Genomic DNA, 25,036 nt, shown 5'->3' with positions numbered 1-25,036 from the left:
ATTGCCCTGGGTAACATTGACATTTTCACAATATTAATTCTGCCAATCCGTGAGCATGGAATATTTTTCCATCTCTTTGTGTCTTCCTCAATTTCTTTCAGAAGTGTTCTATAGTTTTTAGAGTATAGATCCTTTACCTCTTTGGTTAGGTTTATTCCTAGGTATCTTATGCTTTTGGGTGCAATTGTAAATGGGATTGACTCCTTGATTTCTCTTTCTTCAGTCTCATTGTTGGTGTATAGAAATGCCATTGATTTCTGGGCATTGATTGTGTATCCTGTCACACTGCCAAATTGCTGTAGTTCTAGCAATCTTGGGGTGGAGGCTTTTGGGTTTTCTATGTAGAGTATCATGTCATTGGCGAAGAGGGAGAGTTTGACTTCTTCTTTGCCAATTTGAATGCCTTTCCTGTCTTTTTGTTGTCTGATTGCTGAGGCTAGGACTTCTAGGACTATGTCGAATAGCAGTGGTGAGACTGGAAACATCCCTGTCTTGTTTCTGATCTGAGGGGAATGGCTCCCAGTATTTCCCCATTGAGGATGGTATCTGCTGTGGGCTTTTCGTAGATGGCTTTTAAGATGTTGAGGATAGTTCCCTCCATCCCGACACTTTGAAGAGTTTTGATCAGGAATGGATGCTGTATTTTGTCAAATGCTTTCTCTGCATCTGAGAGGATCATATGGTTCTTGTTTTTTCTCTTGCTGATATGATGAATCACATTGATTGTGTTATGAGTGTTGAACCAGCCTTGCATCCAGGGATAAATCTCACTTGCTCATTGTAAATAATCTTCTTAATGTATTGTCGTATCCTACTGGCTAGTATCTTGTTGAGAGTTTTACATCCATGTTCATCAGGGATGTTGGTCTATAATTCTCCTTTTTGGTGGGGTCTTTGTCTGGTTTTGGAATTAAGGTGATGCTGGCCTCGCAGAACGAGTTTGGAAGTACTCCATCTCTTTCTATCTTTCTAAACAGGTTTAGTTAGAATAGGTATGGTTTCTTCTTTAACGTTTGATAGAATTCCCCAGGGAAGCCATCTGGTCCTGGACTTTTGTGTCTTGGGAGGTTTTTGATGACTGCTTCAATTTCCTCCCTGGTTATCACCTTGTTCAGGTTTTCTATTTCTTCCAGTTCCAGTTTTCGTAATTTGTGGCTTTCCAAAAACGCGTCCATTTCTTCTAAGATTGCCGAATTTATTGGCGTATAGCTGCTCATGTTTTTAAAATCGTCTGTATTTCCTTGGTGTTGGTAGTGATCTCTCCGTTCTCATTCATGATTTTATTAGAGTCTTCTCTCTCTTCTTTTTAATAAGGCTGGCTAATGGTTTATCTATCTTATTAATTTTTCAAAGAACCTACTCCTGGTTTTGTTGATCTGTTCCACAGGTCTTCTGGTCTTGATTTCATGGACTTCTGCTGGATTCTTTATTAACTCTCTTCTTCTGCTGGGTGTAGGATCTATTTGCTGTTCTTTCTCTAGCTCCTTTAGGTGCAAAGTTAGCTTTTTTATTGGAGTTCCTTCCAGTTTTTGGATGGATGCTTGTATTGCGATGTATCTCCCCCTGAGGACTGCTTTTGGTGTATCCGAAAGATTCTGAATGGTTGTATCTTCATTCTCATTAGTTTCCATGAATCTTTTAAATTCTTCCTTAATTTCCTGGTGGACCCTTTCATCTTTTAGCAGGATGGTCCTTAACCTCCATGTGTTTGAAATCCTTCCAACCTTCTTCTTCTTCTAAAGCATTATGGTCTGAAAATATGCAGGGGATGATCCTAATCTTCTGGTATCAGTTAAGACCTGATTTGTGACCCAGTATGTGGTCTATTTTGGAGAAAGTTCCATGTGCACTTGAGAAGAATGTGTATTCAGTTGCGTTTGGATGTAAAGTTCTGTAGATATCGGTGAAATGCATCTGGTCCAGTGTATCATTTCAAGCTTTTGTTTCTTTGGAGATGTTGTGCTTAGAAGACCTATCGAATGTAGAAAGCGCTACATTGAACTCACCAAGTATAAGTGTATGATTATCTAAGTTTGTCTTAACTTTGGTTTTAATTGATTGATATATTTGGCAGCTCCCACATTCGGGGCATATATATTGAGAATTGTTAAGTCCTCTTGTTGGATAGATCCGTTAAGTATGATGTAGTGTCCTCTTCATCTCTCACTACAGTCTTCAGGATATATTTTGGTTTATCTAAGGATGGCTACCCCTGCTTTCTTTTGAGGACCATTTGAATGGTAAATGGTTCTCCAACCTTTTATTTTCAGGCTGTAGGTGTCCTTATGTCTAAAATGAGTCTCTTGTAGACAGCAAGCAGATGGGTCCTGCTTTTTCATCCAGTCTGAAACCCTGCGCCTTTTGATGGGGTCATTAAGCCCATTCACATTCAGAGTTACTATTGAAAGATAGGAGTTTAGTGTCATCATGACATGTATTCAGTCCCAGTTTTTGTGGATTGTTTCCTTGGACTTCCTTTTTCTTTTACAGGGTCCCCTTTAATATGCTTGCAGAACTGGTTTGGAGGTCACATATTCTTTCAGTTTCTGCCTATCTTGGAAGCTCTTTCTCTCTCCTATTCTTATTGGGAGCCTTGCTGGATAAAGTATTTTGGCTGCAGGTTCTTCTCTTTTAGGACCCTGAATATATCCTGCCAGCCCTTTCTGGCCTGCCAGGTCTCTGTGGAGAGGTCTGCTGTTAATCTAATATTTCTCCCCATAAATTTAGAGATTTCTTGTCTCTTGCTGCTTTAAGGATCCTCTCTTTATCTTTGGAATTTGCAAGCTTCTCTATTAAATGTGCAGGTGTTGAGCGGTTTTTATTGATTTTAGGGGCGGATCTATTTCCTGGATCTGAATGCCTGTTACCGTTCTCAGATTAGGAAGTTTTCAGCTATGATTTGTTGAAATACATATTCTGGACCTCTGTCCCTTTCAGCGCCCTCTGGAACCCCAATTAAACATAAATTTGCCTTCCTCAGACTGTCATTTATTTCCCTTAATCTATCCTCATGATCTTTTGTTTTTCTTTTTCCTCAGTTTCTCTCTCTGCCACCAACTTTTCTTCTATGTCACTCACTTGTTCTTCCACCTCATTAACCCTCATCGTTAGGACCTCTAGTAGGGGTTGCATCTCATGTAATTGATTTTTAATTTCAGCCTGATTACATCTAGATTAAGTCTCTTTAGTCCTTTATACTTTTTTCGAGAGCCACCCAGTAGCTTTATAATTGTGCTTCTGAATTGGCTCTCTGACACTGAATTGTAATCCAAATTTTGTAACTGTGGGAGAGAGGGCTGTTTCTCTTTTTTTTTTTTTTTTTTTTTTTTTTTTGAGAGGGCTGTTTCTGATTCCTTCTTTGGATGTAAGTTTTTCCTTCTAGTCATTTTGCTCAGTGCAGAGCAGCCAAAAACAATTTGTATTGGGAAAAGGAGAAAAAGAGCGAAGAGAAAGAAGAATAGAAAAAGAAAAAAAAAGAAGGAAAAAAGAGAAGAAAAAAAGGGGGGAAGCAAAACAGAAAACAAGAAAACAAAAAACAAGAGGGAGTAACCTCTGATTCTGTATACTGTAAATCCCTCAACTTCCCCTGGAAATTTCCAGTGCTGCTTGGTCAATAATTTGTTTTTCCCCTGTCGGTCTAGCAGGTCTTCTGGCAGTGGGGCCTGCTGTGCTCATTCTCAGGTGTCAGCACTTGGGGGAGTTGCCCCCATGCTTGGTGCATGGCTCAGTGAAAGTTGTTTAACCTTTTTATCCTGTGAGGCCACTGTGAGCCTGTGATTATGCTCAGTGGGGGTTGTTTATCCTGGGAGGCCCCAGGAGGAACAATACTGGTGGCGGCCAGCTCTCCAGCCCTGGAGTCAGCTTCCACAGTAACTACGGAGCTCTCAGTCTGCAGGGGCCTGGATGCTCCAGGGGCGGGAGTCACCGATCTGCACAGCTCAGGGCCGCCGGGTGGCAGGAGTATTCTTGCTGTCCTGTGCCCTCCTGGCTTCTGCCTATTCGGGGGTGAGCGCCGGATCTTGGGCTGTGTCCCCGGTGCCCTGTGCTCCCGGGCCTGCGCTCTTGGAATTGCACTCCCAGCCACACAGCTCCCTTCGTGTGGAGCCTCTGCCGGAGCTGCCTCTGAGCTGCTCCCGGGGTCGCACAGCCCCCTCCACGCGGAGCCTCTTCCCCAGCCGCCTCCGAGCTGCTCTGGGTCCAGCCGGGCGCGTGCTGCAGCCCTTTAGGGAGCTCGACCACGGGGTGTGGGGTGCTCTCCTGGGGTGCAGGTCCTCTGTTAGTGTCCCAGGGAGCCTGAGGGCATCCCGACTGCTCTGGGATCCTGCTCCAACTCCCTGCGACCTCCTTTCTGTCCGAGAAGATTGGTGCAGCTCCTGCTTCTCCAGGACAGGGCTTTCCCGCCCTGGGGGCTCTCGCTGGGGCCTTAGCCCGACTCCTGGTGGGGCTCCTCTCCCTTGGATTCCTCTTATTTCTTTCTCTTTTTCCCCCATCTTTCTACCTGAAGAATGAACTCTTCTCACTATAGCATTCCAGCTGTTCCCTCTTTAGATCTCAAGTCAAATTCATCGGTTTTCAGGATGATTTGAAAGTTATCTAGGTAATTTGGTGGGGACAGGTGACTTGGCCCTACTCTTCCACCATCTTGTCCCGCCTCAATCTTGAAGTTTCTTCATTTGGGGAAGTTCTGGTGTATCCGTCGTGATGGCATATGGCTGTCCTTTTGCTTTCTCACAGTTCTCCCTATATTTATTCTGAAAAGAATAGCAGAGATTAGCCTAAAACCTGACAAGACGGTAGCAGAAATTTCAGGCAATGCATTCATCCCCTTGTGATAAAAAAAAAAAAAATCCAGCAAGTTCCAACAATTATCAGTTATAACAGCTTTCTTTTTGTCCCCTACTCGATTCACAGCAAAAATTATAATAGATTTGTTATTTGTTATTCCTAACATGATTGGATACTTAAGACAGTAGAAATTTTATTACAAGCTATGGTCTCGAAAATGCCCTAATATGATTCAAAGTTTTTATTGTCTGAATGCACACATAAAAAGCCTGAACCTCAACAGTTTTAGAAAATATATATATAGAAATTGAAAAGATTTGATTGATAACACAATGCAAAAATACTCAATGCTGACGTTGCAGCTGAATCTCGATGGCTTGGATAGCTGAGACACCAGCTGAATTAATGGCAAGTCTGAATTATGGAGTATTTTGAAAAGGAATGCAATTTTATTATTTCTGCTACATATACAATGAGTTCTAATAAATAAAACACTAAGAGCTGTCAGTCTAATCTGTAGGAGCAGAACCTCTGATTGACCAAAAGGCATGTGGATTTAGGTTCATCTTTGTGCATGTGTGTCAGACCTCTCTATACTGCCCATGGCAAGTTTTTGATGGTCAGTGGCTGAGGTTGCAAGTGGCAGAGAGCTTTGGGCCTGTTGTACTGCTGTCGGGGGCCTCTCCCTCTGCCAGTAGGGGCTGCAGATGCCTAGTAACCAGCAAAGACAGGGCCCTTTGGGGGCAAAAGGATTTTTTCTAGTGTGATGTTGCTTGGGAGGGCCCAAATGTTGCTTGGGAGTGTCCGTGTCTTCACTGTAATTTCTGGAAAACGTTACCTCAGACCTCCCTGAATGGAGAGGTCTAAGTTTGGAGGGAAATTTGACAAAGCCTTCATTTGAGGGAACGGAGGAGTGTGTGTCCATTTCTCTGGCCGCACCGTAACTGTACATGGAAAGTTAAGGACCGGGGACTTTCAGCAGCGGTGATTATGCACCTGACCCTGGTTTTCTAAACTACAGGTTCTTCTTCCCTATATGACTCTTAAAGACCTTTTTATATATTTTTAACTAGTCTACTTAAGGGGCATCCTGCTCAGACACAGTGTAAAGAGGTGTTCTTTAGCTTCTGTGAATGGATTTCAGTTGAATCTGTATTTAGGACTTCAGGATTCTAGATTAGCCAGAAAACTGTGAATAAATATCAATAAATGCCTCATAATAGGCCTCCTGTTTATTTTGTGGGAATGATTTCAGTAAGGAGGTTTCTCTGAAACTGCAATGGTGCAAATGAATTACATGAAGGGAAGATTCAAGAGTCACAAGAGCTTATGTTTCTGCAGATAAGTTTTTGTCTCCTACAAGGTTGAAGAACAATCTAGCTGGCGCCCAAAACAGAGTCACTGGAGATCAGTAATTTCTCTATAATAAAACCAGATTGGCACAAGATGTTAGAAACTCACCGGGCCAAAGAGGTCCTGCATCTTCTGGCTGTGTACAATGTACACAGGTCATGAACTTCAAAGAATCCAATTTCTTCCAGATAACCTTCTTCCTCTCCGCTGGATTGGCTGGTACTGGCTGTGCAACACCAATGCCGGTTTGGAAGGTCCTGATGGTTCATAGTCCAATGTGGTCGTCCTTGTGGTAGTAGTTTCAAAGATTTCTGTTATTGTCTGAAAATGAGACATGCAGTTCCAATGGTTATGGAAATAAAAATGGTGATGGCATGATCTAGTTGCATACGCATTATCCTGACCTCAAGTCAGACTTGCACCCTAGGGGTGCTTCAACATGTCTGAAACAGACCAAGGCGCCAGGCCATGTACTGTATACATCACGTTACAGAAATCTGAATGCTGATTGCTCAGGAGGGTGTGGAATCAAGAGGTCACTCCCTCTTCATTTGCTACAGTGCCTTAAAATTCCATTGGTAGGAAGGAACCCAAACACTTTCAGGTTGGATAAAACTCAGAAACACAATCTTTTTTTTAATTTTTATTTATTTATGATAGGCACACAGTGAGAGAGAGAGAGGCAGAGACACAGGCAGAGGGAGAAGCAGGCTCCATGCACTGGGAGCCCGACATGGGATTTGATCCTGGGTCTCCAGGATTGCGCCCTGGGCCAAAGGCAGGCGCTAAACCACTGCGCCACCCGGGGATCCTGAAACACAATCTTCTTAAACATTTACAATCTTCTCAAATCGTTTGGGTAGAGCCAAAGCAAACTTGGCATCAGGGAACAAACAATTAAGAAGATCAAATAAAGCTCACCTTGTTGACTTCATATTAACTCTAAATGAGTCTATGAAAAACCTGCTTGCTTTTTCCACAGGTCTTCAGGCCTCTCCCCTGCAGTCCTAGGCAAAGAATAATGAACTTTAAAGGAATGAATCACATCAGTATCACAAGTGACTACCATCCTTTTGGCTTAGTCAGTTAGTTAATGTGAACTAGAGTGCCATTTATGCTAACAAATGCTTAGGTGGACCAGAATAAGGACGGCAACATAAGGGGGTAATCATCCTTGTAACAGTCGTACACGTGCAGTAGGTGGGAAATTACGGTTTCTTATGCCAGGGTGTACAGAAGAAACTAAGGCCAAAGTTTAGGTCTGGTCCAAGGTTAAAAGTACCGTATGTAAGAAAAAATGGTAAGCAGGCAACTGGTCCATCCATGTGATGGCAGGACTTCCTTCACAGCTAGTATCATCTCTACCAAAGCAAGAGTCCTTGCATCAATTATGGAAAGGGAAGCTGAACCAACAAGGAAACCGACATCTGGGACAACTTCCCCTGGTGTCATGAGGTCGTTGCTGATGGGCTGCTTTCTGCTGCCGTTGCTGGCAAACAGGGATGGGGAGAAACTAACCGACTGGCAGCAGCTGCAAATGTTAGGTCTCATGCAGCTCCAAGCCCTGTGACAGCCATCCTCTGTGTGCCGTGCTCAAGAGAAACAGATCTATCCAGAAAGGAAGCATGAGTGAGCTTTTTCACCCTAAAAAAAGTTCCACCTTGGAATATTCACGGGAAAGGCTTTGTGCTAAAACCTCAGTAACGTTTCGTTGCACCATCGGGGGCAAAGGCAGAGATGGTACCCAACAGGTTACAGCTCTCTACGACAAAGCTGCTGGTCACCCTGCAAGTCACCCGTCCGAGGCCCTGGGATTGCGACGGGTACCACGTGCTGGCAGCCTCTGGCATTATTGCAATTAGCACCCACTGCGCCAACAGCGCCCCACGAATGGTGGGGAATGATGCCCAAGCACCCTGGGTGTGCTGGAGAGCAAGAGCAGGGACACGGCCTGTCAGGGGCAGCATTTCTCGCCGGCTCCCGCAGCTGTGGGGTGCAGACAAGGAACGGTCGCTGCCCCCTGACCCCGCGCGTGCCAGCTCAGAGCCCCGGGAGCCCGTGGCAGGTGCTGGCGGCCTCAGTGTGCACCTCAGGCAGCCTTACCTGTCTGGCCCTTACTTGCCCCGGCACCTCCTCGTATATGGCGTCCTCCACCTAGTACTGCAAACAGAGGCAGAGCGGGCGTGAGAACACAGCAGGCGGCCCTGTCCACTGCCCGCAGTTGGGGGCGCCTCCCGCATGCCTCCCGCAGGGAGGGGCATTATCTGAGCCCAGGCGACTTGGGGTGGCTGGCGGTCCCGTGAGGGCCGCCAGCCTGGGTGGGGTGCAGGGGGAGGAAGGGGCTCCCCGGGTGCATCGTTAATGGGCGGCAATTTCCCTGGAGGCCAGGAAAACCTCTTCTGGGAGCCAGGGCCTTGTTCGCAGCGAGGCGGCAGGACGATGCGGGAGGCTGCTGTCTGCACAGGAAGGACCTCGGGTAACGGGCTGTGACCAACAAGGCGGCGGTCACAGGGCCGGGGACGAGGGCGGCACAGAGAGGAGAGCCAGAGGAACGCAGCACCCAGACCACCCTCGTCCCCAAGGCCCCCAGATGTCCCGGGGACGAGTGGCCCTCCGGGGTGAGGAGACGGAGCCCCGAGGCCGGGTATGAGGGCGGCAGGGACCGGGTGGCACAAGGTGCGGGCAGGCCAGGCCGCCACCTGCAAGGTGCCCCAGGCCCCACCCAAGGTCAGAGCCACTCTGTACTCCCGGCGTCACCGCCCGCCGCAGGAGCAGGTGCGGTCGGGTGGCCTCAGACACGGGGGGCCGCAGTCCCGGCCCCGCCACCCAGGCCCCCGGGACAGGCACGCGGGCCACTCGGCTCGCTCTCTCAGGCCACACAGTGCACCTCGTTCTATGCTTCACGTGTCCCTTCTCTGCCACCAAAGAAGACGCTCGGGGAGAGGGGAAAGCCAAGGACCAGACCTCCTGCAGCCAGGGTCCCGCCTGTCCCCCGGGTCAGCCAACTCTTTCAAGTTACTTGGCCTTTGCCCCGAGGCCACCAGCTCTAGTCCATCAGCAGGGACTCGCCCAGGGTCCCCCGTCTTGTGCTTCCCCTGCTCCCGCACCGTTTCTTAACTTCGACCCCAATACCCATCTGGGTCCTTAGGCAGAGCCAGAGATGCCTGGGCTCCTGCAGGACACCGGGTTCCTCCATGACGGGCTCAGCCTTCATCACATGGGAAATAGCGTTTGGCCGCTTGGGGGCGGCTGTTTGGTGGTGAGCCACAGAGAACCCCGCCTCTGGCCATACAAAGCATTGTCAGTGACTTGAGAAGGGATGTTACATCAGAGTGAAGGATTCACGATTTTGGATTTTCTTAGCACCCAGGGAAAAGCAGTCCTTTGGTAGCTATCCAACTTTACCTTTGTGGGACTCTCACCCTTGGCAGATGAAGCTTAGAAATAAGCTGATAAAAAAGCAACAATACCCAAATGGTTGGCATTAACTTACGTGCCAAATCCCACATAGTTTTTAGAGCTATGTCCCTAATTGGTTAGTGCATCCTTGCTTCTTTTCCTTTCTGTCCAAATTTCAACTGGAGTCAAGAGTGATAGTATGATTTTATTTAGATGTCTGAGACCCCTAACAGATGTTTTTAAAGCTAGTTCCTGGTTTTGAACTCTTCCCTGACCATCTTCCCAGATTTGCCACCATTCCATTCTCTGTGACATCTTTTCTGAGGTCAGGGAGACCTTGGGTGAACACTCCCAGGCAGGGAGTCTAGCAGTTAAGCAACTGCTGGTCAGTAATAGGAACAAAATGGCGAGGATGAGATGCCGAAAAATAGCCCCTTCCATTTTTTTGGCATCTAGTTAAATCACTCAAGTCTAACACCAAGGACAACTTCCAATGACCACTGAACGCCGTTATTTTAAGAAAAACAAGGGAATTTTTTAAGTTGAAGGCTACAAAGTATTACTGGCATTACTACCAGAGGGAAGGCAATTTAATTTATAACTGTCAGCGCTTAATCGTGATTATTCTGATTTTCAGATTATTCTGATTATTTCTTTGCAATTCTAAATCCCACATAATTACAGTAAAACTGAACGTAAAATATTCCCTTCTCATGCTCTCCTAACGATGCTTTGTGAAGTTATAATAGATGATGTATTTTATTTTGCAAATGATTGATTCACCTACAGTACGGCTTTGATTGTCGCTACATAAAATACTTGGCTGTCAGAGTCCGTTTTTCTCATCTTACCTCCACCACCTCCTCATATTCTTCGTCAGCTGCCATTTTCCCTGAGTAGTAGTGGCACCTACAAACTTTTCAGGTTCCAGACAAATGAAAGATACATTAGAATCTACCCTCGGACTGAAATCAGAACATCAGAAAAAAAGAATTTAAGACGTATCCACGCTACACATCCCTAGATCTTTGTAGGCTAAATGAAAGGAGAGATCTGAGTACAGGTCTAAAGAACTCGGGCCCCAAATGCCTTTCTCTGGATTCCCTCAGCAACATGCCAGGTATGGCTACTTCTAGCTACACGATCAATTTAGTTCAAGTTGTGAAAGGAAGTGGAGGTAAGAAAGCGAGAGTTTGGATCCAGAGAAACGTTATTTAAATTGCTAAATACTTGCAGAAAAACACTTTTTTTTTTAATATTTTTTTAAATTTTTTATTTATTTATGATAGTCACATAGAGAGAGAGAGAGAGAGAGAGGCAGAGACACAGGCAGAGGGAGAAGCAGGCTCCATGCACTGGGAGCCTGACGTGGGATTCGATCCCGGGTCTCCAGGATCGCGCCCTGGGCCAAAGGCAGGCGCCAAACCGCTGCGCCACCCAGGGATCCCCAGAAAAACACTTTTAAGCAAAGTATTAGTTAAAGGGAGGTCAGCTCGGCTTCCAGAAGTTAGTTTTGGGCCAGCACCAGGATGCTACGAGGGTGCCGTAGGTCTCTAAAATGCTTTCCTACTTGAAATCAGACACATACAAACAATCTGTCAGTAGCTTTAAAAGAAAAATAGAAACCTCAAGGCAATGGGGTTATTCTTTTCCTAAACACCATTGGCTTGTATGGATTTTTCTCTTTTGTGTCTGTAGCCCTTCCTCAAACCTGAAAAACAAGACACGTTTACACCATTGACTGAAGCGCATCAAAGATCGTGGGCCTTGGGTCTAAGCTTCTAATTCGGGAGCTAGGGAAAGGGTCTCCCGGGGCCTCTTAGGTTGATGCCAGAGAGTGGGACGTGCTTGATAAAAGTGGATGATGACCTGGAGCAGCTGTCCCTTTCATTGCCTAAAGATATTTGCCGTGTAGACCAATACCCCACCATGGCTAGTTTTGTTAAGCTAGCGAAACCGCCGCCCCTTCTGAGGCAGATGAGGCCCAGTAGGATGGGATAAATATATAGGAAGCCAGATCTTAGAGCCCTTTTCATACTCATACATTTAGAAAAAAAAAAAAAGGCAAAAATTTTTGAGATTTTTTTCTGTTAAATGAGAAAGTCCACCGGGTCAAGCAACCAGGGGATAGTCCAGGGCCTGACTAACCTCACAGCACAGGGCAGATGCGAGTAGGGCCCGGGAGGGCGACAGGGCCACAGACTTCGCTAGTCATGTTCCCATCGCGATTTCCCCAGTTAGGATACCAAGCTTTGGAAAACACTTCAAGGGAAGCTGCAGAACGTCTCCAGCAAGAACATTACGAGAAAAAGCCACCAAGCAGCCTTCGCTGTCCTCTAGCACATCAATTTCCTCAGCAGCAAAGCCTCTCCAGACTCTCCCCTCCCGAGAGCCCCAGGCAGAGCCAGCGCGATGCCCAGTCTCCAGGTGACCACACGGCCGCGGCAGCCAATCAGACCCTGAGTCGCTCGAATTTCAGAAGCTAAATATACTGAGTGATCCCCTGAAAAGCAGCTGTTCATCAATTCCAGTAAAGGATAAAGGGTAACAGACTGCTTGCTTAGAACTACTCAAACGTAATGGAATTGCACTTAACTTCCAGCATACGGGCTTCCAGTTTAGGTTTCATCTCTCATTTCCCGCAACCCTGTTTAATACCACATTCGTGCAAAAGAATCTAGGATAAAATAAGCATGTCTTTGAGGGGCTGTGACCCTTCTGTAGCTGCTTTCCTAAGGTCACTTGCCTCATTTTCATGGAGGTAAACCTATTCCCTCTTGTACAGCTCCCCAGGTGAGCTACAGGTAAGTTACAGGTGCAAGAAAGGAATAAAATCCATGAAACCTCAAGTTGGCAAAACCAATGTCTAAAATCATGAACAAAAGAAATGACAGTGGGAAATGGTTGATGTGACCCTAGATAAGCTGGCCACAGAGCGTAATTAGAGAGAATAGGCTCCATCCTTTTTCTGTTACTAAGCCAAAAAGGGATGCGGAGACCTTACTGATTATCTTCTCCCTCCCTGGGTAAGGCTGCCTGCTAGCAATACCGAGCCGCTTTCCTAGGTAAGCCAGCTTCTGATTTACAATTCAGCCAGGTGGCTTCTAGAGGCAGAGTGTGAACACAAGCACAAAAGCGTTCAATTTTCAAACAGCAGAAGCAGATACAATCTAAATCAGTCAATTACTAGGAGAAGATAATGCCCTATTAGGTAAGTCTGAGTGTATGACACTGAGTTGACAAAATTGACCCAGCAATTTTCCATCTGAAGACAATTTTCACTGACTTGGTCTCTCTCTAAACCTCTGTACTAAAGCAAAACCCCTTTTGGTCACTGGTTTCTTGACATGGGTTTAAAATTAAACATGTTCTTTTTTTAGCTAAACGTTAGGAAGCATTGCCACATTTCAAACATATGTACCTCTCCGCCTTCTGTGATTCAGACGGTGGTAAATAAAATTGAACAGGACTTTTAACCATCTAAACCAATTAAACCTTGTTCACTTCCTATGTTCTCACAGGTTTTATGACCAAGGGATATGTGTGTAATAGGACACCATTCCATTGGCAGATGTAAACTAGAACTGACTTACTCTTCATTATGTTTTAAAAGATGGTGTTAAATCGGAAAAGAATTCAGGCCCATTTTCTATGACACATAGGATAAAACCATATAAAGTAGAAAAATAAGCATAGACACTCGAATGCTAACCTGGAACTCTGTCTCCTAGGCATGAAAGAGCCAGTCTATATTTCTGTCCTATGTATGACCTTTCCCGTGGAAAAAGAATAAATGATCCCTGATCTATTGATGGGCTCTTATCACACGCCTTGCACGTAGTAAGTGCTCCATAAACATTAGCTATTATTATTTTTATTATCATATTTAATAGTTATTTTATTTGATATATATTCTAGCTAATAATCAATATTATTAGCAATAATTATAATCACCATTTTAAAATATTTCATTTATTCATTTCAGAAAAAGAGGGTGAGCAAGGGAAGGGCAGAGGCAGAGGGAGAAGCAGGCTCCTGGATGAGCACTAAGGCCAAGGCACACCTAAGCCAAAGGCAGACGCTGAACCCACTGAGCCACTCAGGCGTCCCTTATTATTAGCGTTTTACGACATTTTATTGGAATCTTCATGCTTTACTCTGTATTAAACTGAAATATTGTGACACTTCTGAAATCAGACAGTAGTTTGTCCAGGAATTTATGAACCAACAGGAGTTTGACGATAAGCCTACACAATTGACAAGAGCAAGGCAGGGTGAAGTTAGGTGCCAGGAGCAGAGTTTCAGACAACGTGTCCCTAAATGTCAGACAACAGAAGTATCCTGTCTGGGGACCAGAGTAGACCTGATGCACAAGATGGCACTGTAACAGAGCTTTTGTCTTTGCAGTTTCCTCTTCTTTTTTAAGGTTTATTTATTTGGGGGGGGGGAGAGAATGAGAGCACACGAGAAGGAGACCCAGAGGCAGAGAATCTCATGCAGACTAGACTCCGTGCTGAGCGTGGAGCCCATCTCACAGCCCTGAGAGCAGGACCTGAGCTGAAATCAAGAGTCAGAGGCTGACCTGACCAAGCCACCCAGGTGCACCTGCTTTTGCAGTTCATTCTCTTCTATTTATAATTTTAATCAAATCATACCTACATATCATTAAGAATCAAATAGTTTTTGTGAGGCTTGTTCCTAAATTGATGCTCCCTGTTCCCACCATTCCTCTACTTTCTCCCTCCACACAGACCATCGTTTTAACTTTTTTAGTTGAACCTTTCATGATTTGTCTGTACACATTTAACAAAATGTCTCTGTAACTTTTTCCTGATATTTCTGATATCTCACAGGCATTATCTGTTAACTTCCCACCTTGGAATGTGAGGCTTTACAGCTCTTCCCTACGAACCCCCACTCTTACCAGACATACGCCTCATCTCAGCCCAGCTTCCTCCCCAGAAAGTCCTTTCTATTTGTGGAACTCAGAATTCAATGCTTATGATTAGCAAAGGCTATTCACAGAGGAACCCCATACACTATGATTATTTTTCTTTTCCTGCACAAGTTTGTTTTTCTGCAAATTGGGATTTCTCTCCTTCTCTTTCTCTCTTTTCCCTTGGCTCCATTCTTCTAGGCAAGCAATCCTCAACAGAACTTTCTGCAACGACAAGAACATTCCATACCAGCGCCATCCACCACGGAAGCCACCAGCCACGAGTGACTACTGAACATTCAAAATGTGACTGCAGAACTGAGTTGTTCTACTTTTTATTTAATCTAAACCTAAACAGCCACATGTGGCTGGTGGTGGTGGCACTGAACAGCGCAATTCCAGAGACGGATCACAACTATCTCATACTTTGTATCTGACTCTGCTCTCAGGGTTTTCAGTGACCTCAGGCAGCAAGCACGGCATCACTGTACCCACCTCATCCTTGATCTCAAGGAGCCTTCTGTTCCGTGGGCCCTCGTTTCCTCTGTAGCTGATGCTCGGCTCTCATCTTGGTCCCCCCCTTCACTGTCATTCTGGGGGATTGTGTAGATGATAATATAAAAAATCCCATTTCTTTAACTAATGTTTATTGAGCATGTTCAACGTACCAAGGACTAGTCTCGGTGCTTCCTTCCCACAGCATCACTAGTTGACCAAGCAAGATATATGTTCCACTTCTTGCTTGTTAACAAAACCACATTTTAGTTTGGCACAAAAATATCTTCATTTAAAAGATATGCTCCTCCTCAAATCCCAAGAGTTAGGAGTAAACTATGTCACAGTTTTGCCAGTAAGGTTGAAGTGTCATTCTAGAGATTAGGCTTCTAGGAAAGGTACAAGTTTACTGATGTGTAGGTCCAATCCAGCTGGCATGTACGGTTCTCCTCTTGCCATTCTTCCCTTCTCTATGCCTAGAACCCAGGTGTAATGTCTGGGACACAGCAGCCATCTTGAGACTATGAGGATAAGTTGTACATTAAGAATGGTAAAGCCAGAAGGAGACTTAGCCTTTAATGACTTCCTTAGTTCTTAGATTTTGTGATAATTTTATAGCTTAATACGTTTTGTATATCTGTATTTTATAGATGATTATATTCTGATTACTTTAAATGACCCTACATTTTACATATTATTTTTTCTATTTTGCAGTTTACCAAATCCTAATAAAATGTATTACTTTTTCATGCTTATTGATCCTTTGCAACTTTCACTCTGTGTATTGCCTGCCCTTCCACATCTCTTTTACATTGATTTGTAGGCATTCTTCATATACTATGGGTGTCTTGTAGACGTTGTGAATATTTTCTCCAAGTTGTTTGTTGTATCTGCGGCCATAGAGATGTTTTAAATGTATTTGCAGTCAACTTTGGCGATCCCTTCTTTCCAGTTTTGACACTCCCTGTTGAATGAATTGAATTTGGAATTTGAATTTGAAATATTACTTTTAGCAACCCATTGAAATAGCATGTATGTTCGTCTAGTGGCTTTCATGGTTTTTTTTCTTTTTTCTTTTTTTTTTTTTTACTTTCTGGGTTTTTTATTCTTTACTTTGATTATGAGGTATAATAAACAGACAACTATCTAAATCTTATGTGTACAGTTTAGCAAATGATGGTAAAAAAAGCATCCATATAATGACCACTCAGGTACAAAAAGGTCATTTTTATCCTGACCTTGATGGTATTTATTTCCTTGCTTTTATTTTTAGTTTTACCATGGCCTGAAGCATTGCTAAACAGTATCGTTTAGTTTTGTCTGTTTTTAAATTTTATATAATATTCATGCTATATGCAATTTTGTAACTTCACTTTTTACTTACTATCATGTTTGTTGATTGTTATTATTTTGTTGTTGTTGTTGTTATTATTGTACAATATTCCATTGTATGACTACACTTCCGTTTTACCCATTCTACTGTTGAGGCAGAATGGAGTATTTCCAGCTTTTGTCATTTAAGAACAAGATGAGATGAACATTCTCGCATGTTGATTCTGGTAATCATAAACAATTAAATGATGAGACCATGTAAGTAAGTAAGGAGTATGCTCATCTTCAACTTTAATAAAACATGCTACCTGCTTCCCAATATTGGTATCAATTTATATTCTCATCAGTTGTGTGTCCTCCTAACTTTGCTACCACTTGAGATAAAGCTTTCTAAACTTTGTTCATCTTGTAGGTGTGTAACGGTATCATCTTGTGGTTTTAATTTGCAATTTTGTGACTTGCTAGTAAAGTTGAACTCCTTTTCATATGTTTATTAGATATTTGCGTATTCTATTGTTTTTTGAGAAGTGTCTGTTTAATTCTGTTGCCTATTTTTCTGTTAAGTCGCTGGCCTTTTGCTCACTCATCTATAAATCCTCTTTTTCTGGATAATAATCCTTTGATAGTTAATGTGTGTTGTAAATATCCTCACCCTGTCTTTTTATTATTTTCGTACTGGCATTTGATGAACAGTTGTTCTTAATTGTCATGTAGTCAACTTCATCAAGGTTCTCCTTTGTGACTAGGAGAGTAAAAATCCTTCTACCACAAGGTCATGAAGATATATATATATAAACACACATATATGATATATCATATATAAACTTCACATATGATATATTTATATCATATATAAACTTCTAAAAAACTTGGGACTTTTATCCTTCACATATAGTCCTTAATTTACCTGGAAATTATTATGTTCTTGGATATGATATAAACGAGAGTTTTATTTTATTTTTTTGCATGTGGATAGCCAATTTTGCCAGAATCTTTTACTAAAAAAAATCCATTATAGCTCTTTAGTATGTTTTGATATCTTTAGGGTAAGCAGTCCTCACTCATCTAAGATTCACTTGGCTATTTATACTTCCTTACTTTTAGAAGTACTAAGAAATAGCTTATCAAGTTTCATGAAAATTATCCTTGAGTTTTTTAGGATTGCATTGAATTCATGGATTTATTTTGTAAGAATTGACACTTTCACACTTTAATCTTCCCATCCGGATCCTAGTTTACATCCATCAGCAAAGTTTTCTGTTTTCTTTATATAGATCTTGCACATTAAGCGGGACAAGTGAATTCATAGGTATATTAAACATTCATTTTCACGGTACACAAGATTTTGTATAGAACTTCCTTTTTTTATACTAAATTTATTTTTTATTGGTGTTCATTACCCAACATACAGAATAACACCCAGTGCTCATCCCGACAAGTGCCCCCCTCAGTGCCCGTCACCCATTCACCTCCTCCCCTTCCACCACCCCTAGTTCATTTCCCAGAGTTAGGAGTCTTCACGTTCTGTCTCCCTTTCTGATATTTCCTACCCATTTTCTCCCTTCCCTTCTATCCCCTTTCACTATTACTTATATTCCCCAAAGAAGATGTGGTTTATGTATCCAATGGAATATTCCTCAGCCATAAGAAATGACAAATACCCATCATTTGCTTCAACATGTATGGAACTGGAGGGTATAATGCTGAGTGAAATAAGTCAATCATTCCTTTGTATAGAATTTCTAATAGTACTTATCAAGTTTCTTTTTTTGTTACTATTGATTTACCTTTGGTATTATAAACTTTTTCATGGGGATCCCTGGCTGGCGCAGCAGTTTAGCGCCTGCCCTTGGCCCAGGGCGCGATCCTGGAGACCCGGGATCGAATCCCACGTCGGGCTCCCGGTGCATGGAGTCTGCTTCTCCCTCTGCCTGTGTCTCTGCCTCTCTCTCTCTGTGACTATCATAAAAAAAAATTATTAACTAAACTTTTTCATGAAATTCATTAGGATTTTGAGAAAGGTGAATATAAAAGTGGGTGCTCAGTCAGCCATCTTGAACCCCAAGCACGGACACAGCATTTGGAGCAAATTTTGGACAGGACTTGAAGAGCTGGAAATGACAGGACGAAGAGCATTCCAGGATTATAGACAGGACGAGCAATCACATAAAGGGGGGAAAGTTTGTGGCATATGTGGGGAATGAAGATTGATGTGGTTTAGGTCAAGAAAGGTATATGTGGAGATATAATGGAGGACTACAGAGTAGAAGCTCTGCTGTGGAGGACCCTGAATGCCTAGCTAAGCGGGACACAGTGATACAGACTGGCATTTCAAATTGCTCCTCTCTTCATATGGTGTAGAGCTGTCAGTCACACATTAGCAGAGCAGAAATACATCACAAATGTACATCATACAGCATACAGAGTTAAACATATTCAATGTGGGACATGCAGATCCAGTAACACAGCAGGATATAGAGATACGAATAAGAGCTTTCTCAAATTATCAAAACACCCAGGTGCTATCTGCTTTCCAAAATCTATATTGAACAGAGTAAGTTTCACCTGGGTTGCACACTCGTCTTTGGAAATACTTCCTCTAAATACGATCTCTTCCTACTGATGTTGCCTAAAGTCAGACGCCACGAAAAACACATAAACATGAAAGAGGGAGATTTAAAATGTTAAATTACCTGTGACCCATTTGCCTGATTTCTTGTAGGACTCAGAGGCTTGTTTTCTGTGTGAGCTCTTCTTTACGTTTTATTGCAGAAGAGTCCTGACTTTGAGGCAACATGTCTCTCAATCTCTGCCCTGGAATGAGAACAGGCAAGGATGTTTTGTGTGTTTGGCTTCTAGTCTCCCCTCTCCGCAACCCGATCTAAAATTGTTCTTTGAACCCCACTATGCCTGGGATGCCTGAGTGGTTCAGCGGTTGAGCGCGCCTGCCTTGGGCTAAGGGCGTGATCCCGGGATCCGGGATCGAGTCCCACATCGGGCTCCCTGCACGGAGCCTGCTTCTCTCTCTGCCCGTGTCTCTGCCTCTCTCTGTGTGTCTCTCGTGAATAAATAAAAATCATTTCAAAAAATGAACCCACTATGCCAGTTATTGAATGGCTATGCAAATAAATTATCAGCATCTACAACTTATTGCCCATCGCCAGTGGTACTTCACAAATGAATGTGGCCTCAAAACTACCCACCATTTGCTTCGACGTGGATGGAACTGGAGGATATTATGCAGAATGAAATAAGTCAGAGAAGGACAAACATTATATGGTCTCATTCATTTGGGGAATATAAATAACAGTGAAAGGAGAAAAAATAAGGGGGAAATAGCAAAAAGGGAGACAGAACATGGAAGACTCCTAACTCCGGGAAACGAACTAGGGGTGGTGGAAGGGGAGGAGGGTGGGGGGTGGGGGTGAATGGGTGGCGGGCACTGAGGGGGTCAGTTGACGGGATGGGCACTGGGTGTTACTCTGTATGTTGGCAAATTGAACACCAATAAAAAATAAGTTTATTATTAAAAAAATAAAAAATATAAAAACCCTTACGTGTGATTTCTTGACTGGTCACATCTATACCGACACGCCCAGGAGTTTAACAAGCAGCAGAGACCTTTGGTTTCTGTGCCATTGTGGTTAACCCCCCATGGTGGTGACAGAGCAACATTCCAAGGGATCTCAAAAAGGAATCCAGGGCTGCAGAGACTGGGAGGGCCTGGGAGCGGAATGCAAATGCACCTGAGGTGCCCAGGAGGCTGGACCTTCAGGAAGAGGACAGGGCGACCTCAGTCAGGGTATTCCGGGCAACTGAACAGGAGACCCTGCAAGAGGCTCTGGCGATGCATCAGCCTCCAGGGCACATCCCGCCCAGAACCCGGCCCTCTTCGCGGTTTGTGACTGGCTCCTACTTTCTGGAACCAGCAGAGAATGTTCCTCCAGAATGGGGACAACTAAACAACCGTCCTACATGCAGGGAATGGTCAGAGAAGAGGAACGTGGACATGTTCCCTGAGCATCCTCAGAAAAGCCAGAGGAGCCCCCGTCCCGCTCCCTCCAGCTCGGTTCACCTCGAGAACTGTTTGTGCAGTTGCACAAGGAGGAAGTGAGCGCAGACTCATAAGCAGGTGCCCCCCCTCCCAACCGCGCACCCGCCCAGGACACAGTCCAGCCACAGCCCCCCGAGCTGCAGCTCAGGACTCAGGGGCTGCCCCGGCAGCTGCCGCCCGGAGCGCCAGAGACCACGCAGCCTCCGTCTGCACACCCGACGGTCCCTGCACCCTGCTTGGCTGCACCTGCTGCCCTGCACACCTGAAGCGTGCCCGCCGCGCCATGGTGGCACCTCCCCTTCCCCGAAGGAGCTGCCTGCACTTAGAGCACCTCCACTGAGGTCCCTCCCCGCTCTCTGGGCTGGGCTCTACATATCCCATGGCCCTTCCCCAACAGGAGGAAGGGAAGTCCCCAGAAACAGGTGGCACTGCAGAGAGGGCGTGGCTCTGAAGGCAAGCCTCCCCTGCACCTGCCTAGGTCTCAGGAGGGCACCCCACCGGGAAGTCACTGCACCGCGGACCCGACTCGCTGCTGCCCTTTGGCGCACCTGCAGTCCTGCGTCCCAGCTGCTGTGTCTACCTCCCTCCTAGGACTTGGGTCAACACGAGAAAGCACACTGCCCCTCTAGGGCCGTGGTTCTCAAAGTGTGATCCCAGGACCAGCAGCATTAGGATCACCCAGGAACTTGCTAGAAACGTGGACGTGGAGTCTTGCTCCAGCCTCTGGAATCAGACATTGCTGGGTAGGGACCTAACCTCCCTATTTTCATAGGCCCTCCAAGTATCCCACAAGATTCGAGAAGGCCAAAGTTGGAGAACTACCCTTGCAGGAGGTCTGTCCTGGCACCCGACCTCCCTCGTGGCTGTGACAATGTCCTGCTCCCGCTTCCACTAGGCGCCCACATCTACTCAGTGCCTGAGACCGCCAGCGCTCCCCGGTAGACCTCTCCTCTCCCCTGGCGGCTTCTCTTCTCCATGGCTTCCACTGCTCACCAGCTGGTCAACGCAGCCTCCCCGCAGGCCCCCCCACCTCCTCTCCATCTGCCACCAGGTTTGCGTGTGTCAAATGCACATCCCTAGCGCTTCAATTCCTCAGGGTCTCAGTGGCCCCTCCAGGGCCCATCTTTGAAGGCACCGTGGGTACGAGGGGACGAGGCTGGAAGGCAACGTCAACCTTGGCCAGGCTCTCTGGCCCACAGGCAGGACTCTGTTCAGGAGGAGAATGGGGAGGGGCCGGAGCTAGGTCTTTCTCTGCCTCTGTAGTCTTCCTCAGGGAAGGTCTTACCCCCTCGCGGCCCTGGGGCCCCGTCACGCCTTGTGGCTCTAGCCCTTTCTGCACTATTCTCTTTGGCTCCAGGATTTCTCCGGAGATAAATTTGCCCTCTGCGAACTGGAGATAAATGCTTGCACATTTCTCTATCACACAGGGCTGGTGGAGCCTGAAATGAGAACACTCTCTTTTTTTATTTAGTTCACGTGTTTAGTTAAGTAACCTGTACACCTGGTGTGGGACTCAAACTCACAACTCCAAGGTCAAGAGTCCCGTGCTCATCCGTCTGAACCAGACAGGTGCCCCTCGAATGAGAAAATACTTTAAGAAGCTTTGAAAACTATTTTGTGGCACAGGTTACTTTGCCGATTGGTGACACCAAATGTCCCACCCTGTTTATGCCATTGCACGACGTCGCCAACCCTGCTACAACGTTTTCTAAAAATCTTTTTTTTTTCTTAAGCTTTTACGTATCTGACATCGAGCCAGCGAGCGCAAGATGTTCCTGATTCAGTTACATCCCCAGCCTCCGTTAGGCCCAGGCTCCCTTAGTCTACGGACCGGACCGGACCGCAGGGTGGGTTTGCCTGTAACAGGACACCAGAGCCCCTCGGGATTTGCTGGCGGGTCCAACGCCACCCCAGCCTCCCGCTAATTAACTACACCCTCGGCTTAGTGAGGATGGAGAGGCGGCAAGTGCCTGATGGGGGGGGGGGTAACCACGGGCCTGGACATGTGCCCCCCACCCCCAGCCCTGAGCACACACGCGGCCCTTGGGTCTTTTTAAAAGTAAGTCACAGGGCAGCCCGGGTGGCTCACTGGTTTAGTGCTGCCTTCATCCCAGGGCGTGGTCCTGGAGACCTGGGATCGAGTCCCACATCGGGCTCCCTGCATGGAGCTTGCTTCTGCCTCTGTCCGTGTCTCTGCCTCTCTCTCTCTCTCTCTCTCTCTCTCGGGTCTCTCATGAGTAAATGAATAAAATCTTAAAAAAAAAGAAGTCAGTCACAGACTGTTGGCTGCCTCACTGCTTTGCCTGCGAAACAACTCGTTAAAATTAAAAATGAGTGTGACTTCATGTTTGGCACACATCCCGGGGACAGTGTCCACTGTACGTGGGTTTGCTCCTCTCCAACCATTAAGCACACTTACATGTGCGTGAGTGTGTGTATTCATTTCTGGTGTTGCTGTCAACACCATTGGATGTGACACGTTCTGACTTTTAACGTGACGCTAAGGCGATGATCATTTGGTTGGATTTATTTTTATTTTTATTTTTTTTATGATAGTCACATCACAGAGCGAGAGAGAGAGGCAGAGACACAGGCAGAGGGAGAAGCAGGCTCCACGCACCGGGAGCTCGACGTGGGATTCGATCCCGGGTCTCCAGGATCGCGCCCTGGGCCAAAGGCAGGGGCTAAACCGCTGCGCCACCCAGGGATCCCGATCATTTGGATGGAAATAATCACGTTGTCATCCAATATGTCCGTCACATTAAGAGGAACTTAATAACAAAAGGAAAACCACGGTGATTCTTCAGATCGTTAAAGGTCATGTGTTTTCAATGCTGGACATTTAAAATTCCTCCGAATGTATTACTTCAAAGATATCCCATTTTTACCTCGCTCAAAAAAAAGCTGTGTTTTGTTACTTGCCCTTAGCTGCAAATCGAGTTATTTGTAACGGAACCGTGGTGCCTTGACATTGGGACCATCCAGTCCACCTGAAGAGCTGCCCAGAGCATCAGTCGGGAAGGGGGAGGCCTATGTGCTCACCATCTGTTTCCCACACTGCCTGAGGGAAGATCCAGAAAATCCCAGCACTCGGGGCGGTGACCTGCAGGTCGGACGCCAAAAGGAAAAGCAGCTCCTGCCACCGCCTGAACTGCCCGCAGCGCGATCACCACGCCTCAAGCTCAATGGTCGAGGCACGATGGGGCTCCGGGTTCTGGCTCAGGTCACCGTGTCAGGGTTGAGCGGGCCCCACAGGGCCTGGCATCCCCGACGGGCGCCCCTTGGGCTCTGCTTTAGGCGCCGTCCCTGCCCGCCCGCTGCTCGCACGCTCGCTCGCTCGCTCGGCAATAAAGGAATCCTTCAGAAACAACAACGAGGGGCATGTTACCTAAAGTCAACTATACGCATAGACGCGAAAGGAACACTTTTCTGTTCAACATTTGAAACAACTTTGTGGACGCGGGGTGCGGGCGGTGGAGCGTCTTGCTCCGGCCCAGGGCGTGACCGTGACCCCGGGGTCCCAGATCGAGTCCCAGACGGGCTCCCTGCGAGGAGCCGCCTTGTCCCGCTGCCTGCGTCTCTGCCCCTCTCTCCCTGTCTGTGTCTCTCACGATTGAGCAAATAAAACCTGAAAGAAACCGTGTAAGAGGCGACAATGTCCGCATGACGCAGAGCACGAGAAACCACTTGCGGACGGACGACGTTCCCTGGAGCCGGGAGGCCCCGGGGGCGGGGGCTGCACCTGCGGCTGCGGGCCTGAGCCTGCCCTCGGCGCCTTCCCGCCTCACGTCGCGGCCGGGACCGCCGGGCGCCAAGGCCTCGAGGCCCCGACTCGCTCGCAGACTCGGCAGGTGGCCGCGCGGCGCGGAGGGCTCCGGGGACTCGCGGCCGCCCCCCCGCCCCCTCGCGGTCGCCCCGCCCCCCACGGCCCCCCTCGCGGTCGCCCCGCCCCCGACGGCCCCCCTCGCGGTCGCCCCGCCCCCCACGGCCCCCCTCGCGGTCGCCCCGCCCCCGACGGCCCCCCTCGCGGTCGCCCCGCCCCCCACGGCCCCCCTCACGGTCGCCCCGCCCCCCACGGCCCCCCTCGCGGTCGCCCCGCCCCCGACGGCCCCCCTCGCGGTCGCCCCGCCCCCCACGGCCCCCCTCGCGGTCGCCCCGCCCCCCACGGCCCCCCCCGCGGTCGCCCCGCCCCCCACGGCCCCCCTCGCGGTCCCCCCGCCCCCCACGGTGCCCCCCACGGTGCCCCCCACGGGCCCCCCCCGCCCCCCTCACGCCCCGACCCGGCCTCCACCCCGGGGCATGTGTGCGGGGGTCTCTGGGGCGGACCCCGAGCTTCGTGCAGCCGCAGCCGCGCGCACCGCCGCCCCGGGGGTTCGGGTTGGCCCGGCCTCGGCTTACCCCTCAGGGGACGACTGCGTGTCCCGCGCCGGCTTCGGCGACCCGTCGGGGTAGTGGGGCCTCCCCGGAGAGCCTCTGCGCCTCCGCGGGCGCCTTCCCGAAGCTTCTGCCGTCGCCGCCCACCGCGCACGCGGCTCCGGGTCCGGCGCGGGCTTCCGGCTTCCGGCTTCCGGCTTCCGGGCGCGTCCGCGCGGCCTTCCGGGGCCCAGGCGGCCTCGGGGCCCCTCGCGCGGAGGCCGCCGCCGCAAGGCCCGCCGGGAGACGCAGGGGGCCGGGCCGCCCTG

General features: G+C 47.3%; 1 long non-coding RNA gene across 2 annotated transcripts; it reads right to left on the bottom strand.

Moving 5' to 3' along the window:
- Nucleotides 1-4,675: 4,675 nt before the first annotated feature.
- Nucleotides 4,676-24,869, bottom strand: LOC144299390 (uncharacterized). 2 transcript variants are annotated; one of them, XR_013366127.1, is made up of 7 exons: nt 24,753-24,869; nt 18,994-19,114; nt 10,389-10,453; nt 8,242-8,298; nt 7,060-7,746; nt 6,247-6,459; nt 4,676-4,751 (listed from the first exon to the last, which is right to left on the bottom strand). It is a non-coding gene; the product is annotated as an uncharacterized LOC144299390 (long non-coding RNA). The 2 variants fall into 2 exon arrangements; XR_013366126.1 differs by having other exon boundaries at nt 7,060-7,145.
- Nucleotides 24,870-25,036: the final 167 nt, after the last annotated feature.

Source organism: Canis aureus, chromosome 27 (assembly GCF_053574225.1).
Source record: "Canis aureus isolate CA01 chromosome 27, VMU_Caureus_v.1.0, whole genome shotgun sequence".
Lineage (NCBI taxonomy): Eukaryota > Metazoa > Chordata > Mammalia > Carnivora > Canidae > Canis > Canis aureus.
The sequence above is the reverse complement of the archived record's forward strand: the minus strand, read 5'-3'. Positions and strand labels throughout refer to the sequence as shown.